The following is an 18,265-nucleotide window of genomic DNA, read 5'->3' as shown; positions in this document are numbered from 1 at the left end:
ACCAAAGTCATCACCAACATAAAAAAATCAATACTATTTCTGGTCCTCAAACTTGATCACAATGAAAATCACCCAGGCAGCTTTTTAAAATGCCAACGCTTACAACTCACTCCAGACAAACTGCCTCAGCATCTCTGGGGGTGGGACCAGACATGAGTAATTTTATAATGCTTCTAAGTTGATTCTAATGTGCAGCTAAGTCGAGATGCCACTACTATATATGTAATTATCTAAATATCTAAAAAATGTAATGCAAAACCATTTGTGATATTCGCTGTAAGGCAAAAGAAGTGCAGAAGTAGAAGCCCAAAAGGGGACATAAATATTTAGCTCCTGTGCCAGAGTCTCCAGTCCACTGCGGTTTAGGCAAAGAGGCAGGCAGCCACCCAAGGCATCGGAGGGGGACGTGACCCATGGCAACAACAGAATGGTGGCAGCAAGAGATAATTGGTCTCAGTGCAAGCGCTACTGAAATCAGAAGCATGCAGGAAGATTTAACAGAGGCTGAGGGGGTACAAGATTACTTGCACATCTGTGTGAGGTTATATGTGAGATAAATTCCTAGAAATGCAATTGCTGAGTCAAATGGCATGTGCCTGTCAAAGTGAAAGATTAATTTTAAAAGATCTTAAAGGTGAAATAGAAAAAGCATGATGTGTAGGATAAATAAAATACCACATTTAATAGGTAGGAGGAGTGGAGTGGGAGAAAGGAAGTAAGCTGAAGCTAGGCAAGGTGGTTCAGTGCTGCCAGGGAGTAGGTACAGAGACCGACATCACAGAAAATGACTGGTGATTCTAATTTGGCTTTGCCCATCACATTCACTTTGCCCCCACAGCAGAAACCTGAAGGACAAGGTGGGCAGAAACCACGTGGCTACCTGGGAGGAGAAGATTCCAGCACTGACTGAAGAGCAGTAAGGAGATTGGTGTGACTGAAGCAAAGGCGGTGTGAAGGTGAGCACTAGAAAATGTGTGCGCAAGTTCACTCGTAATAAACTTCCCCTCACTTGTAACAAACTTCCCCTATGCCATTTTTAGTTTAGAGGATTGATGCAAGGCCATTAAATAGTTTTTACTCCACCTTCCAACTCAAAGTTAAAAAATGAGAGAACTGGAATATATCTTGTATCTAACAGTAGCCCTGCCACAATCCACCATGAGGCAGGAAGTTCCACAAGTGACAGTTGTGCGGAAATTCCCATGGGCTGGGTGGCCCAGGCTTGTGGGGAGGGAGTGGTGTTGCCATGGAGTTGTCCAAGTCAGGCTGCTGTGCACAGAACTTCCATTATATACCAGCGATGGCTGTGACTCCATTTCCTCCCCTTTCTTTCCAAAAAGTTCTACTCAGCATACTGAAGACAGGTTCTTAACTTTATAATGATAAATAATGTACTAAATTTCCTTTATTTGAAAAAACTTTAACAATAAAAACCCTCAAAATCTAAGCTTGTGAGTGGCCCATTAACAGAATAAATTGAGTTTCCAACTCAAATATATATATATATACACACACACATAAAATATGAGTATAAAGATTTGCTAGGACACACCTATTTCATCAAGGGAAGGCTATGCCTATTTACATTAATTATTTGCCAGTCTACTTTGCCTTTAGTATTAAGTTTCCTATTCCAGAGGGCAGTGCCATGCATCTTGTAGCCTGAGAATATGGCTTGGATAATTTGGTATTCAAACCAGTGTTTCTCAATTAATAAAGCATAAGTTTTGCACTCAGACTAAAAGTTGACCTTGAACTAAACCTTCACATCACGGAGACACAACACACAACTCTACTTTTATAATACCCAATGGTCAACCTAAGATATAACAGGTTCCTATCAAGTGATTTAAGAAGTAACCTAAATTGTATATTCAATACAGATTTTTTAGATTAATCCAAAAAAGAATCATTTGGTCAAAGAGCTCAGCAATAAAAATCAAGGACGAAGAAAATAATGTTTGACAGCAATACAAAGACTAAATACGGCCATAAAGACTTAGGCGTGACGACATGATGGTAATTGATATGGCAAGAAACTTAAAATTCAGAAGTGTACTAACTACCCAGGAAACATACCTTTTCCTCACTTCCTTGGTTTCTCCAGTTTCTCTCTTCTCTTTGTGCAGCCCCATGTGCATCTTTTAAATATTCACTTGTTGTTGCTTCTGCAGTTGTAATCCAGTCCTGCAAAAGAAGTGGCATATCCTCACTTTACGAGAAAAGAGATAAAGTGTATTCTAGGAAGCTGAGCTATCCAAACTCATCAACCTCCTTTCCTAACTCATTTTCACCAGAACTACACACAAACAGAAAAACCAAGGGGACTGAGAGAGTAAAAAGAGGTCATTAAAATACAAACTAGCAATTTAAAATGATTAAAAATGCTAGTAGCAATTGAAAAATATCAATGGAAAAAAGGCAAACTTGATTGTCTCTGATAAAAGATCAGAACAAGATGATTCATTAAAATCTCTTTCCACTAATGAGTTCCCACCTCTCTCTCCTAGCTAAGTTTGAGATGGCTTCGCAGACATAATAAAATTAACTGATACATGGCCTTACAACTTCAAGGATGTATATACCATTAAGGATGTGCTATTTTCTGATGCTCTTCCGTTCAAAGCCCTGGCATTTTCCTGACATGGATTCTAGAAGTACCAAAAATGGTCTAGATTGTGAGTTCTATGTTACCTTCATCTTTGTCTCTGACCCTTATTCCTATGTGGTCCCATTCTACCCAATGATAGACACATGGTAACTCTTGGCAAATGAATGAGACAGTAACTATGTTTTCAACAAATGACCAGAAGTGCTTCACATGATCTTAAAATTACTTGGGAAACAGCTGAAAAACCACTGCTTTTGAGTCCTTTCCTTCTTTTCTGAAGCTTTCTCTTTCGTTGAGATGCCCAGTAAAATGGCCCTAAAGTGAGTACACCAGAGGTTCTCAGAACTTTGAACGGTGCATGGGTACACTGGAGAGAGTCGGGACTATGAGTATCCGAATGCAAACAAGTTTGGCCCTCAAAAAAGCACCCAGCGCCAGAGTAGCTCCGAGTGCTCGTTCACCATCACTCTTATGTCTTTAGTATACACGTGTCAAGCTTTTACTCTGTGTCAGGCACTGTTCTAAGACCTTTAACTACATTAACTAACTCAATCTTTATAACAACCCTATGAGGCAGATTCTATTATTCTAATTGCCCAGATGAGGAGACAGAGACACAGAAAGGTTAAGAAAATTGTTCAAAAAAAATGCACTACATGCTGCCATTCACAGGCAGGGGTTCCTGGGCACACATGATCTTGCAGGAAGCTATAGTTTCATCCACCGATTTCACTTTCTTCTACTGCTCTTATGGTATAGCAGTAGCTCAACGGCTAAATTAGCTCTTGTTGGAAAACTGTTCTAATTAATAATTTATTAAAAACTTTAAATTCTCCACAACTTAAAAAACTGATCTTTTCTTAATTAAAAAAATTATCCAGTGAACACCACAAAAAGGAACTCTTCCTAATTTTGTGGAAAGCGGAAGCAATCACGACTTTCAGCTGCTTACATTCACCCCCTACTTCAGATTATTATATTTATTCCAGATACTTTATCATGCTTACCAGATCGCTTCTAGCTTTAAAATTTCAAATCCCTCGCTCAAGCAAGGCATTTATTTACTCTTTTGCGCTCTAGTTCAGTTGATTGGGACCCAACGCTAATGATGCCAAAAGCTGTGGGTTCAATCCACCACAAACCACTTCACTTTGTTTGCTGCATGTCTGCAAACGCTTAGCCTGGATGGCATTTTTTGGGTCATAAGAGGAACCAGGCAGAAGCGTGCAAGACAACTAGCATAAATAACACCTGCTAGAGAAACAAGTCTGCACACAACACAGGGGCAGAAGCAGGACTCTGAGGCAGAAGCGTCAACTCCATTCATAAAGAAAAGCTTCACAATCCCCAGCAAAGCACTTCTACCTTTCTGATTAAGATGCTCTTCTCAAGCGCAGATCTTTTGCCGGAGTCTAACCTCAAGTCCCTCCTTCAAAAAACAAAACAGGTATAAGATTGAAACAAGAAACTAAGCTTTTTTAGTTATTGCACAAGATGTGCTTGATCTGAAAACAGGAATTCCTTACTCCTGACACCAATTCCACTGACCAAAAAAAGCACTTGTGGTGGCTTTCGAAAGTGTCACAAAAATCTCTAGCGGTGCAACACAGCAAACCACCAGAAAAATCCTACTGCAATTCCATATGTATATCTTACATTCTTTAATAATTACTCCTAATTTTCATAAAACCAAAAGCTGTTCCACCTCCAAATACTATGAAGCTATTGTAAACCTGCTTTTTCAAATTAAATGAAGAAACCAACTCCTATCAGTCAAAATCACACTTTAAACAACCAAGGGCCCACTCAAGGTAGAAGTTTTACCAGCTTCCACAAGTAAGAAAGAAAAAGCAAAACTATATTCCTTAATTGTTATTCTAGGAATAAACCTGCTTGGGATCATTCGTCTTCAAGTTTTCTTGCCCACAGCTGGAGAGAACTTTCCCCGTGTACTAATGCTACGAAGCACACGGATTCCGACAGTCACAAGGTAACTATGACAGCAAAGCCACAGTTATTTATGAGATCACAAAACTATGTGATGTAATTTTTTTAATTTGAGGTAAAATTTACATAAGATTAACGATTTTAAGGTGCACAATTCAATGGCATTTAGTATATTCACAATGTTGTACAACTATCACCTGTATCTAGTTCCAAAACACGTTAGTCATCCCCAAGTGAAACCTTGTACTCATTAAGCAGTCACTACCATTCCCCCTGCTCCAGTCCCTGGCAACCACTAATATGCTCTTTGCCTTAATGAATTTATCTATTCTGGATATTTCACATAAATGCAATCACACCATATGTGACCTTTTGTGTCTGCCTTCTTTCATTTAGCATGATGTTTTGAGGTGCTTCCATATTGTAGCATTGATTCCTTTTTATGGCTGAAAAATACTCCATTGTAGGGATATGTCACATTTTGTTCATTCACTGATGGACATTTGGGTTGTTTCTACCTTTTGGCTACTGAGAATAGTGCGGCTATGAACATCGTGTACAAGTACTTGTTTGAATATCTGTCTTCATTTGGGGTATATACCTAGAAGGAGAACTGCTGGGAAATATAGTAAGTCTATATTTAACGTTTTGAGGAACTGCCAAACTGCTTCCCATGGTGGCTACGTCATTTTACATTCTCACCAGCAAAGCACAAGGGTCCAACATCCTCACCAACACTTCATATTTTCTGTTTGGTATGCTTTTAAATCATAGCCATCCTTGTGGATGTGAAGTAGTATCTCCCTGTGGTTTTGATTTGCATTTCCTTAATGATCAATGATGTTGAACACCTTTTCATATAATTGTTGGCCATCTGTATATCTTCTTTAGGTAAATGTCCAATCAAGCCTTTGCCCACATTTTAATTGGGTTGTTTGTCTTTTTTGTTGTTGAGTTCTCAGAGTTTTTTTTTTAAATATTATGGATACCAGGCTCTTCTCAGGCTTGCATGTTTTCTCCCATTCTGTAGACTGTCTTTCCACTTTCTTCTTAATAATGTTCTTTGATGCACAAAAGTTGTAAATTTTGATGAAGTCCAATGTATCTATTTTTTCTTTTGTTACTCATGCCATTAGTGCCATTTCTAAGAATCCATTACCAAATTCAAGGTCATGAATATTTACCCTTATATTTTCTTCTAAGAGTCTTTGATTCATTTTGAGTTAATTTTAGTACATGGTGTGAGGTTGGAATCTAACTTCATTCTTTTGCACATGGATATCCAGTTGTCCCAGCACCGTTTGTTGAAGAGACTGTCCTTTCCCCCATTGAATGGACTTGGTACCCTTGTTAAAAATCAATTGACTATAGATATATGGGTTTATCTCTGGATTTTCAATTCCATTCCATTGATCTATATTGTCCATCCTTACACCAGTACCACATTGTTTTGATTCTTGTAGCTTTTTTTTTAAAGGTAAGAAGTGGATTTATTTAGAGAGATACACATTCTATAGACAGAATCCAGTCCGTCTCAAAAGGCGAGAATGGCCCTGGGAGAAACATACTCCACAGACAGAGTGCGGGCCATCTCAGAAGGCAAGCGGCCTATTGTAGCTTTTTTTAAAACTGGGAAGCATGAGTCCTTCAACTATATCTTTCTTTTTCAAGATTGTTTTGACTATTTGGAGTCCCTGGCAATTCCATATGAATTTTAGGATCAACTTTTCCATTTCTGCAAAAAAGGCTGCCTGGATTTTGGCAGAGATTTCACTGAATCCATAGAGCACTTTGGGTAGTACTGCCATCTATATATCAAGTCTTCCAATCCATAGATATGGGCTATCTTTCTGTTATATGACAATTTTAAGTTACCTTAAAATGTCCTTGATAAGGTAATGCTATAAGTTCCTTTAGTTTCTGTATCTCTATGTAATCTACTAGGTACACCCTGGAGTAAGTCACAAATATGAAGTTTATATTTACCATGGAGAGCCCAGTATTCATATTCCAGAGAAGGAATGTCAATTTTTCAGGGTCTTGCTTTTTGCTTTTGTCTATGCAAAGGGTTAGAACTCAAGGATTTTCATTTCCTTGATTTATAGTTAATCTTCATCTTCAGTTCCTAGTAGAGGAATTCATACACATGAATCTTCTATATTCCCTGATAAAGAGTAAGTTGTTTAGTAGACTTCATCAAATGGTATCATGAACTCTCTTTCATGTAGTTCAAATTTTAAAAACTGATTATGAAACATTATCTACTTTGGCAAAGACTGTGTTCAAAAACCCTTGGTTAGTTAGAGCTTAAAGTATCAACTATAATTGGAAGGGAGGGGAAGAAGTCTTTAACAGTCTTTTCTCTAAAAAATTTTTTGCTAAAGACTATGAGAGAACAATTGTTTGAAGTTATAAATGTAACCTGGGCTGGACACAATCTGTTCTTTGCGCTTATGTCAAAATTAGAACTGAAGACAATTACAGTAACCCAGGAAAAATAACTGTGGCTTTTTCTAAGAGCAGCAATTTCAAGGAATTTATAGATTCCCCAAAAGTAAAAGTCATCTTGAAACCAGTAGATTATTAGTCTGAGGGGCAGTGATTCCTTCAGTTCCTGTATTTGGTGTCAACTTTTCAAAGCTTCGGTTTATACCTCCTCTTAACATGTGGGTCATGGGACTCATGGTCCAAGGTGATCCAGTAATACCGAAAAGGACTTTAAGAATCAAACTGCTTATAAATAACTTCAATCAGAAAATACCATCTGGTGTTGAGATAAACAACTAGCAACCAAATCCTGGGGAAAAGAAATCAATTCTATGTATTTTGTCATCCATAATGAAACCAAAGGTAATAAAAATATCTTCTGGCAGGTGCTCAGGGTCAGTGCTTTGGCAGGGAATGTTAGCTAAGGCAAAGTTAGAAGGTCTGATGTTTGTTCGGTTTATTTTAGTTTTTAACCAGGAAGTTTAAGTTGAAGAGGGCAAAAAATAATGAGGCGGCAAGGGAAAAAAACAGACCTGCACAAGAAATGGGGGCCAGATAAGCAGGTAAGAACCTGACACAGTGAGGTAACAAACAACAGTCCAGGGAGGGGACAGCTGGCCTGGGGGCACACGGAGGGGACAGCTTGCTGGCTGAGTTCACTGCTGAGCATCAGAGGAGCCTTTCGGAGGACAGTTATCAGCAAAGCTGGTCAGTATAACATCCATGGTAGACATACTCTCATGGCATGAGTTTTGCCACAAGTTCTTCTAGAACTGGAAAGCCCTTATCACGTGGCAGGTGGAGAGGGCACCCTCTCCTTTGGTCCTGCCACTGCCTAATGGGGGTCGTGTCTTCAGGGACCACATCATTTCCCACCCTCTAAGAGCAGTTTCCACACACTGACTGAATAACTGTACTTCTCCCTCCATGCTTCCTCAGCTCTATCTGCACTCAGTTCATCTGACTCTTGTGTCACGATTCAAGGGAAAGGCGGGAGAAGAAGCACTGCCCGAGAAAGTGGGCTAAAGGCCATGTTCTCCTTGGTGGGAGCAGAACAGATGGAAATAAACTCTACAAGGAATGAAATGGGGGAAGGGAGTGCTGTGCCCGTCTCTGTCCTACAGAGAGACATCCTGGGCCTCTCAAACCCAGAACTCATAATTTCTGCTCTTGGGTAATAACGCTGAATACCTGAATGTGTGATAGCCACCTGGGTCTGGGAGGAGTTTTTTCCCAGCTGTCAAATAACGTGCCCCAAGAGGCTGTGGGGTTTTTATACAGCTCTACTGGCAGAGCAGTCAGGGGCCACATAGCAAGTGCTTCAAGTCATCCTGGCACCCCTCACCCCAGAAACCCCAGCAGAAGGGAGCCCAGATGGGCACTCGGGCAACACCTGCTATGGGGCCAGCGGGGGTGAGGAAACACACACCACCCCCACCCCACCCCCACCCCCGCCTCGGTGTAGTTAACACTCAGCATCCCAAGTAACCTCAAACAACTGCTGTGATTTGGATCAAATGCCGTAATGGCTCTCTTGGTCCTCAACTGGGTGCTCTGAGCTCTTTAATGCTTAGCTTTTTCTTTTTTTCTCTTCCTATGAAAGGAGCTTTCAGTTAACTTGCAGGCCTGCGATTCTGTGCCCAGGAGCTGAACTCCTGAGGCATCTGCCCTGGACTTGGCAGACCCACTTGACTTTTGTTCTCTGACCTCTTTGTGGTGGTCTTAGTTACAAGCTCCTGGAAACAAGCCCTGATTTGCGAGTACTGCTAGTTGAGAAAAAAGAAGCGGGGGTGGGGGGGGGGGTGTTTAGGGCACAGATACAAACTCAGCATCCCTAATTTTAAAATGGGCCAAACCCAGATACATCCTACAGGTTGCCAACATGAGAAAAGATAAACAAATTGTGGTAGTCATACCATGGAATACTACTCAGCAATTAAAAAGAAACAAAGTTTCCAATATACACCATAGGAAGACTCTCAAAATCATCGTGAGCAAAATAAGGTAGACATAAAAGAGAATAATACATGGCTCTGTTTACGTAGAGTTCTAGAAGAAACAAGAGTAGTGTATGGTGGTAAAATAATAATAGAGCTTGGGTTCAGATGTGAAGACTGACAAGAAAGGGAGCACAAGGGAACCTTTCTGTAATGACAAAAATGCTCTACAGACTGTTGAGGCGGTATTTACATCGTATAAACATTTGCCAAAATGTATTAAACTATACAGTTAAAATCTGCATGTTTTGCTGTATGTAAACTATATTTCAATTTTTAAAAATAAAAAGTTCAAAAGTCTTTATTAAAAATGGCAAAAAGATAGTTTTCCATCATGTTGCACCTATGTGGCTGACATTCTGAGGAGACAAGATATTCAAAGTACTCAAATATATTCCTATAGACAAAACAAAGATAAATCTCTCAAAGTAGCATGCAATCGTTTAATTCTTAAGACTGAATTAGGTAAAGAATTTCCTCAAATTTCTCTTACTCGACATCCAAGTTAAATATTTTAAGAATGTTTCAGAGCAGAAAGTATAGTGCAGAGGATTAGAAACACTAATTTGATATTTTTTAATGTGTGAAAAAAAATGTCCCCGATTACAAGAGCAATACACATTTAGTATTGGAAAACTGGAAAATACAGAAGACAATAGGGGAAGAAAACTCACATAATCCAAATCATAAGCATAAAGAAGAAAAGTAGAAGTCATCTGAAAAATATTCCCCACCCAAAGATAAGTACTGTCCACATTTCGATACACACACAGACACACACAGTTTTAACCAAACTGGGATCACAGTGTACACACTGTTACTATTTTTTCACTTAAATTTATGTAACAAACATTTTCCACATCACTGAGCATTCTTTGCATTTTTTTGTTACTACTAAAATTAAATAGTTTCATGTGATTGTTGGTCAGTCTTATTTCTCTGTGTGAGACAGCTTGGCAATTTAAAAAACAATATTGATTCTTTTTCCTGATTATAATATAGTTACTCTGAAATGTGGAAAATACATAAGAAGAGTATAAAACTATAGAGGGGGAAAACTCACATAATCCAAATCAAAAAAAAAATCACTACTGTTAATTTTTACTTTTCTTTACAAATATGTTTTTCTTATAGAATTGATATTCTGGGTAAGTTCGTTTTAGAGTGTATCTTTTTTCACTTAGCATCATTAAAAACTACATAAGCATTTTCCCTATGTCATTAAAGTCTTTCTAAACATTTATTTTTGTTAGCTTCATTTTGTTTGTAGAATTTTGTTAGCTGCATAGACGTACCAAAATTTAACAATTGCTCAGTGTCAGGTACCTGAATGTGTACGTTTTGCTTTTTTTTTTTTTTACTTTATAATGTGGAGATAAACATCTCTGTACATAAATTATTGTCTTAACCTATAATTATTTCCTTGGGATAGACTGCCAGTATTTCAATCCCTGGGTCAAAGAGTATGAACTTTTTAAAAGGTCCATATGGCCAAAGTGCACTGAGAGTTATATCAAGTTGTGTTCCACAAGCAGTGTATAAGAATATCTATACTTTGACACCCTTGCTGGCATTAAATTCTTTCTCTGTCCCTCACATACACACACTCCCCCTTCCTCATTACTCCCTACCGTACCTCCCACCATACCCCCCAAAAAACACACTCTGCTAATTTGATATGTGCAAATGGGGTCTTACAACTTTAATTGCAGTCTTCACTAATGGAATGAAGTCATTTTTCACTTGGTTAAACTGCCTATAGTTCCTCTTCCATGACAAGTCTGCTAAATTCCTTGGATATCTGACACTTTTCAGAGGTAACCAAAAAAAAGTGGGGACTGCCGGTTCATGACAAATAGTAGAGTATTAGAAGTACTTCTCCCTTCCTTTAAAATGCCAAATATAAGAGACTTATTTTTTATTAAAACAGTAAGGATATATATCATAAAAATATAAGTAAGAATAAGTCCACAGCAGCACAGGATAAACAGTAAAGATGTCATCAGGAGAAGAGCAAGGAATTCGGGGGGGGGGAGGATGCCATCAGAACTGAATGATGGCAGTGCTAACCATGTAGAGGAACCTCCAACATGAACCAAGCAAAAGAAGAAAGTTTTTAAAATGTGTGTGCCCAAGAGAAGCTTGGTGGAAAACAAACCTAAATTCAGAGATAGAAGAAGCTGGATGTGGAAGTTGAAGAGAGCCAGGGATGGTCAAGAGAATAATTAAAGGTCTAAGAAACAGCTACATCCTCCAATGTTCTCAGAAGGGCTAAGCTGTGAAAGCAGCTCTCTATAAAGTGGGGATCAGCAGTAGGGGACCACTCACATAAGGGCCAGGACTAGAGGATGAAGAAATAGCACCACAAATGACAAGGCACACACCCACCCAGAGCTCTGTAGGGATATCCTGGCCACTTAGCAGGACCAGGGCTCCTGTACTCTGAATCTTCTCCTGAAAGAAGAATTCTCAGGGAAATGTAAATCAAAATCACAATGAGATATCATGGCACACCTGTCAGAATGTCTATTATCAAAAAGACAAGAAATGACAAGTTTTGGTGAGAGTGGAGAAAAGGAAAACTTGTACACTGTTGGTGGAGTATAAACTGGTGCATCCACTATGGAAAATAGTACACAGGTTCCTCAGAAAACTTAAAACAGAACTACCATATGATCCAGCAATTCCACCTCTGGGTACTTACCCAAAGAAAATGAAAAGGTAACTAGAAAAGATATATGCACCCCCACATATAGGACACTTAGGAAACCACCTAAGTGTCCGTTGATGGATGAGTGGATAAAGAAAATGTGGTATATTTATATATTAGAATATAAAAAAAGAATGAAATATTGTCATTTGTGACAATATGTATGGACCTTAAAGGCATTATGCTAAGTGAAGTAAATCAAAAAAAGACAAATACTGTATGATCTCACTTATATGTAGAATCTAAAACAAAAACAACAACAGCAAAAACATCAAGCTCACAGATACAGAGGACAGACTGGTGGTTGCCAGAGGCAAGAGGGTAGGGGGCGTTGGTGAAACTGGTGAAGGGGATCAAAAGGTACAGATTTCCAGACACGAAATAAAGAAATCACGGGTGTACCTATTTACTTATAAAATAGATATGTACAGCATGGCGGCTGCTGTTAATAACTGCACATTTGAAATCCGCTAAGAAAGTAGATCTTAAAAGTCCAAATCACAAGAAAAAAAACAACTTCCGTAACTATGTTTGATGATGAATATTAACTAGACTTATTGTGGTGATCATTCCACAATGCATACACATATCAAATCATTATACCACACATGTGAAACCCCTGAAACATAACGTTATATTGTCAATTATATGTCAAAAAAATGAAAATAACTGCCTCGGCCCCACCTTAATCCAATTAAATTAGCATTTATAGAGGGACTGAGGAGCTAGGCATTTGTATTTAAATTCTCCCCATATAATTCAACGTACCGTAGGACTGAAAATATTTAACCTAGATCCTTATTTAGAAATGTGAACAGAAAACCAACTAAGAATAAAACACTAAGAAAAACAATAGATTGAATGGGGGCATCAAATTGAATAAAGGAACCAAACCCAGAAGAAACAAGGTTAACAAAGGAAACAAAATAATTTTAGTATTCTCTGAAAGATCTAGGAAGATACCATTCCAAATATCTATAAAGATACTACAGTGGGGGAAAGCAATGCTAAAAGTTACTAGTGGAGAATAAAGAACCAAAACTAACACAAACAAAATTATTTTTTAAATCCCTCAACAGCAAATCCCTGTATAGCAAAAGGAGTGTGATCAAAGATGACAGGAATGATCTGGAAGGTTGAATTGATAAATTCTCCCAAACCAAGGGATACGAAATATGGGAGGGGGGGAGGATAAATCTAGATGATCCAATCTATATATGGTATACATGTAGTTTTTTAAAAGGGAGACAATGGAGGGGGAAAAAATATCAAAGAAAGAACAGGAGCTAATTTCTCTGAGTTGGAGAGGGACCTGAGTGCTAGGTTGAAAGGGTCAATGGTTTATAACAACATTGAAAAAAGAAACATCTCAATACAACTTGGTGAAATTTTTAAACTGCAAAAATAAAGAGACCCTGGCAATCTAAGGTGGGGAAGGATGGCAGGGGTGCCAACCCCAACGAATGGAAAAGTGGACCTGCACCAGGCTTCTCATCCATACCACCAGAGGCTGAAACACAAATGAAACAACTTCTACAAAGAGTTGAAGGAAAAAGTCATTTTAAACTTAGAATCCTAGATCCCCCTAAAATCATCATTTAAGTATGAAGGCAAAATGAAGATATCTGGGGGTATGCAAGAGCTCCATGAAGTTCACCACCCATGCATGCATTTTGGAGGGGAAAGAAGCAGAAGAGACTTAAAGTTGTACCTTAGCAAAATTTAACTTAAACTGAGTCAGGGACTTCCTAGGTGGCACAGTGGTTAAGCATCTGCCTGCCAATGCAGGGGACACGGGTTCGATCCCTGCCCCAGGAAGATACCACATGACTCAGAGCAACTAAGCCCGTGCACCACAACTACTGAGCCTGTGCTCTAAAGCCCATGAGCCACAACTATTGAGCCCATGCCCTGCAACTACTGAAGCCCTGGAGCCCGTGCTCCCCAACAAGAGAAACCACCACAATGAGGAGCTCGCACACCACAATGAAGAGTAGTCCCCGCTCCCTGCAACTAGAAAGCCTGTGTGCAGCAACAAAGACCCAACGCAGCTGATAAATAAATAAGTAAATAAATAAATTTATAAGAAAAAAATTTAACTGAGTCAAACTGAGATATAAGAAGCAATGCTGATCAAAGAAAGAAGTAAAACTTCCAGTTAAATCTCAACAATTATTGCTCAAATATAATGTGAAGTGCTAATAAGAATTCTTGAAAGAGCACTGGCATAATATAGAAAATTAATTAGAAACTTTGAAAAAAACATCTGGGAACCAAAGGATTAGGAAAAAAGTAGGTTGAAGTCTTTTCTTATTTGTGGAGGAAATATAAGTGCTATTCAATTTTGATGCCTACAGAGAAGGTTGGGTTCAAATAAAAGGATGGCCCGGCTCCAGAACTGGGTGGATGATGCTACGTGGAGTGAGAGGGCTCAAGATAACGTTAGTGAGTCCAAGGCCATGTCACAAAGAGCCTTGCAGGCCAAGCTGGGGATTTAAATATTTTGTCCTAACTGCAACTGGAAGCCATTTCAGAGTTTTAAGCAGGGGAGTAAATCCACACTCGATTTATGTTTCCAAAAAGATCACTCTGGCTGAAGCATAAAATGCCTGGGAGAGAGGCAAGAGAGGAGCTGAAAGGGAAGACAAAAGGCTACTGCAGAAGTCCCAGACAGTGAAAACAGTGGCCTACGGTAGGGCGCTGGCAGTGGAGGTGGGCTCTCTGGGCGGTGGAGGTGGGATCCGCAGGCCTTTTGGTGGAGTGGGCATGGGGGACAGAGCTGTTAAGAATGACTCCCAGGTTTCTGACTTTACCAACAGAGTCCACGAAGGTACTATTATACCAAGATGAGGGAGATCAGAGATCAGCAAGTCGTCAACGAAACACTAAATACCCTTTCGATGCTTTTGCTCTGGACTAATTATTCATTTAAATTTAAATCCTATGATAATACTGCAAATAACTGAGGGCAGGCACATAACTTCTCTTCTCATCCTCCCTACCATATAACAGTCTTCCTCAAACACCTATTTTTATGCATATTTAATACTATGGAGGCAATGCTGCAGAGGTCCTTTAAACACATTTAGGTGCCTCTAATGAGGTCACCTCCAAATGACAGCCAAACATCAACTCTAGAAACCTAGGTCCATTACATGCAGTACAACTGGGCAAATAGGGACCTAATAAAATGTACAGTGTCTCATGACTACTTCTCACTAATGGTCCCTAAAGATGATTATTTTCATCAGCTAGAGACTGGTACAAGTAATAACATTCACAACTCAGTGAATTACCAAAGATACTTCACAACTCTTTAGGTATCCCATCTGGGTACATCTGTGTGTGCACGTGTGTGTGTGCACGTGTTCACACACCAATGATTTCCTGTACCCTGGAAATGAGATTTTTCCCCTAACCTGCATCTATCTAGCTATAACAGAGCTTCCAGAAGTCCATAATAAGGAGCTCCAACTATCTACTAACTATGCAGTTGAATGACTTCCCATAAAGGCAAGGTCGCCCATCACTAAGGGCTAAGGCAAGTACATCTCCTGGGGAGGTAGTGAATGAACATTAATATAGCTTATCTATGGTCACTGTGAGTCGAAGACACACATAAGGAATCACATTCTCCAATCTCCAACCTAGGTGTTGTTCAGAACACAGCTTCTCTTAGGCACAGTACATGGAAAGTCACTGAAAAGTCTTAGGTGGGAAAAAGGTGAGAAGAGAGGGAAAAGGGCCAAACTTTATTCTCTATACTTGTATGTTTTTTGGCTGTTACAAGTTTGTGAGTTACTTATACAAATCTAAAAAAAAAAAAAAAAGGAAAAAAAGAAAAAGGTTATTACACGAAAACCTCCATTTCTCAAACCTTTGTCACAGAAGAGAGTTTCCCCAAAATAACAAGAAAATTGTACTTGCTTCATACTGTTATAATTACCAAGTAAAGAATGCTTACTACACAGTTACTTCAAAAGGAACAGAGCTGCAGATCAAATAAGTGAATTCATAAACATTTACTTGGTACTTACAAGGCACCAAGCATTATGCCATCCTAGACTCTCTTCTCTCAGACCACTTTCCCCTGTTGACCTTCTCTGCTTCGATTGCTTCAAACTCCACCTTCCATGCCAACAATCCCTAAAGCCAGCTATCCCTCAACTACAGAGCCAGCTGCCCACCAGATATCTGCCCTCGGATGGCCCACTGCCTCCCATGCTCAACATGTCCCAAGTCAGAATCATTAACTCCCTCAAACCTAATCCATTTCCTTTATTTCATGTTCGACTGCAACTTTAGAGCCACTGATTCATGAACTCTCCATTCTGGTAGTTGTTTTTTGCTCAGTGCTATCACATCTTTTGCCTAGAAAAGTGACTAGTACACAATAGACACAATAAATATTAGCTAATCGAAACATGGTTAAAACCATATGCTATAATGGTAATTACAAATTTGGAAAATTAAAAAGATGTTTCTCTAGCCAACGCCAGCGTTTACTGGAAGGGCTACAAACTGGAGGTCCACAGGAAGAAACTGAACTGTGTAAGACAAATCTTAGCTGGCCAGAATGATACTTGGGGAAAAAAATGTACTTACAGATAGAGCCCAAAAGCTTCCCATAGGTAACTACCACTCCTGTCTTATGAAGACAAATTCCCACCTTTCTATTATATGCCCATGACCCCTGGTCTATAGTTAAACATTCTCCATCCCCAGAGGTGCTGGGCACTGGCTGAAGGCATGTTTGCACTGTAAGGGTGACTATCCTAAATTATCTTTAAAGCTCCTTTGAATTTCAGGACTCTATAATTGTTTATTTATATATGTTATTTATGTATTTATTTGCAATTATTTAACATTAAGATGTTAAAAACTGAACAGAAATATTTGGAAAGTTTTAAGAAATCAACATACTTTTTAGACATGCTAACCAATGGAACCTTAACAAATACCTTTGTTTTTTCTTTTTTGGCAAAGGACCCAGGAACAATTTTAATGCTAAACATATGTTGAAAACACTGCAGGTATCTAAATCCAACAGACCCATCAGTCACATGTGTCACCACAACAACCTTGGCAGGTTCTTCACAAACTCAGATACCATTCTTTAGGAATTACACTTCTTCTCCATTAACCTAAATCAACCTCAGTCCTGGAAATCAGTCAGTCCATTCAAACAGTTGCGTCTCATTTCAGGAGGTGGCGGTATAGGTAGGAGTAAACGCCCACTGGCTAGGTCTCTGTATGATGGGAGTAACCATGCATTTAATAAGGGGCACCTGCAGTCCGCTGGCCTGTTCTCAAGGTTACTCAAGCGACGGCATCATGAAGCACGCTCGCTTGTAATTGACTGTAAACACTTTCAGAGAAGAATCAGGAGTAAAACCTGATTGACCGAGCACTACAGAGATGTGGGAGAGCTGACTTTAGTAAGAATTCTTATTTAATGAAATAAGAATTCTTTAATGACTTTTATCAGTTTTTGCAAGATCCCATCTGCAGCTTCCAGAGCAAGTGGGGTGTCCCAGCCACCCTTTCATGGTCATCAGAAAGTGTAGGGGAGAAAAAATATCTTTTCCCTCTACCCTTCTAAGTTCTCAGCTGGGTCTCCAGTCTCCCTGTCCCACGACACAGGGCAGTGGTGGGGCCAAGAGGCAACCACTGAGGGGACAAGTGCCTGGGACTCTCTGCTCCAATCCAGACCCGAAACTTGACAAATACTCTTGAGTGCATAACCAAGAATTATTTTCAATCATCACCAGGCTACTGGTGAATGATAACTTAGTTTCAATTGTTTTGTTTAATCTAACTGTGCTTCTGATTTCAAGTTCATGAATGAGTGACTCCAAGTCACAGTCAAACAGAAAAGATATAAAGGAGCCCCTTGTTTTATTCCAAATTTGAATTTAAAGTGCTGGTTACATCCATTGCATGGACACAGATCAGTGTCTCCCTCAGTACATATCATTTTACTCATAAAGAAGGCATCTATCTTTCTTTGGGTAACATATCATGGATGTGATCTTATACCAATAAAAGTATTGGATATATCTACAAAATATTCCAAAATCTGCATTTTTCCTTTCAGCGGTTTTAACAATGCCATTTAGTGCTGTCACATTTTTTTACACAATCCAAGGTGGTGAAAGATTTTTGCCCCCTAGATTACAAATGCCATAGGGAAATGATCCCATCTTACTTGTCACTGCTATTATCCTAGTGTCTAGCAGTAGGTGACAAATAGTAGGTGGTCAAAAAAATTTGTTGAATAAATAAATTTAATTATGCAAGTATTCACCTTTATCCTAGGTGTAAGTCTAGCAAAAAGACACCTATAGACTAAAAATTAGTAATAAGAAGTACAAGCATGTTTTGAGGCAAAGGCAACATTGGAATAAGTAAAAGACTTTCAAGATGACTAGTTTGAAAAGAAAGCACTCATATGTTCGACAAAGTTCTGTTATGATTGTTGGAAAATCTGCTCAATCTGTAGTCACAATTTTG

At 39.1% G+C, this 18,265-nt stretch overlaps 1 protein-coding gene across 2 annotated transcripts in view; it reads right to left on the bottom strand.

Annotated features, from left to right (window-relative positions):
• Positions 1–18,265, bottom strand: part of ZHX3 (zinc fingers and homeoboxes 3) — a 115,167-nt gene that overhangs the window by 70,185 nt on the left and 26,717 nt on the right. For both annotated transcript variants that reach the window (XM_057702514.1, XM_057702515.1), the window contains exon 2: positions 2,080–2,187. The gene's annotated coding sequence lies outside the window, so the exon portion shown is untranslated. The remainder of the gene's footprint in view (positions 1–2,079; positions 2,188–18,265) is intronic.

Source organism: Hippopotamus amphibius, chromosome 12 (assembly GCF_030028045.1).
Source record: "Hippopotamus amphibius kiboko isolate mHipAmp2 chromosome 12, mHipAmp2.hap2, whole genome shotgun sequence".
NCBI classification, from domain to species: Eukaryota; Metazoa; Chordata; class Mammalia; order Artiodactyla; family Hippopotamidae; genus Hippopotamus; species Hippopotamus amphibius.
The sequence above is the reverse complement of the archived record's forward strand: the minus strand, read 5'-3'. Positions and strand labels throughout refer to the sequence as shown.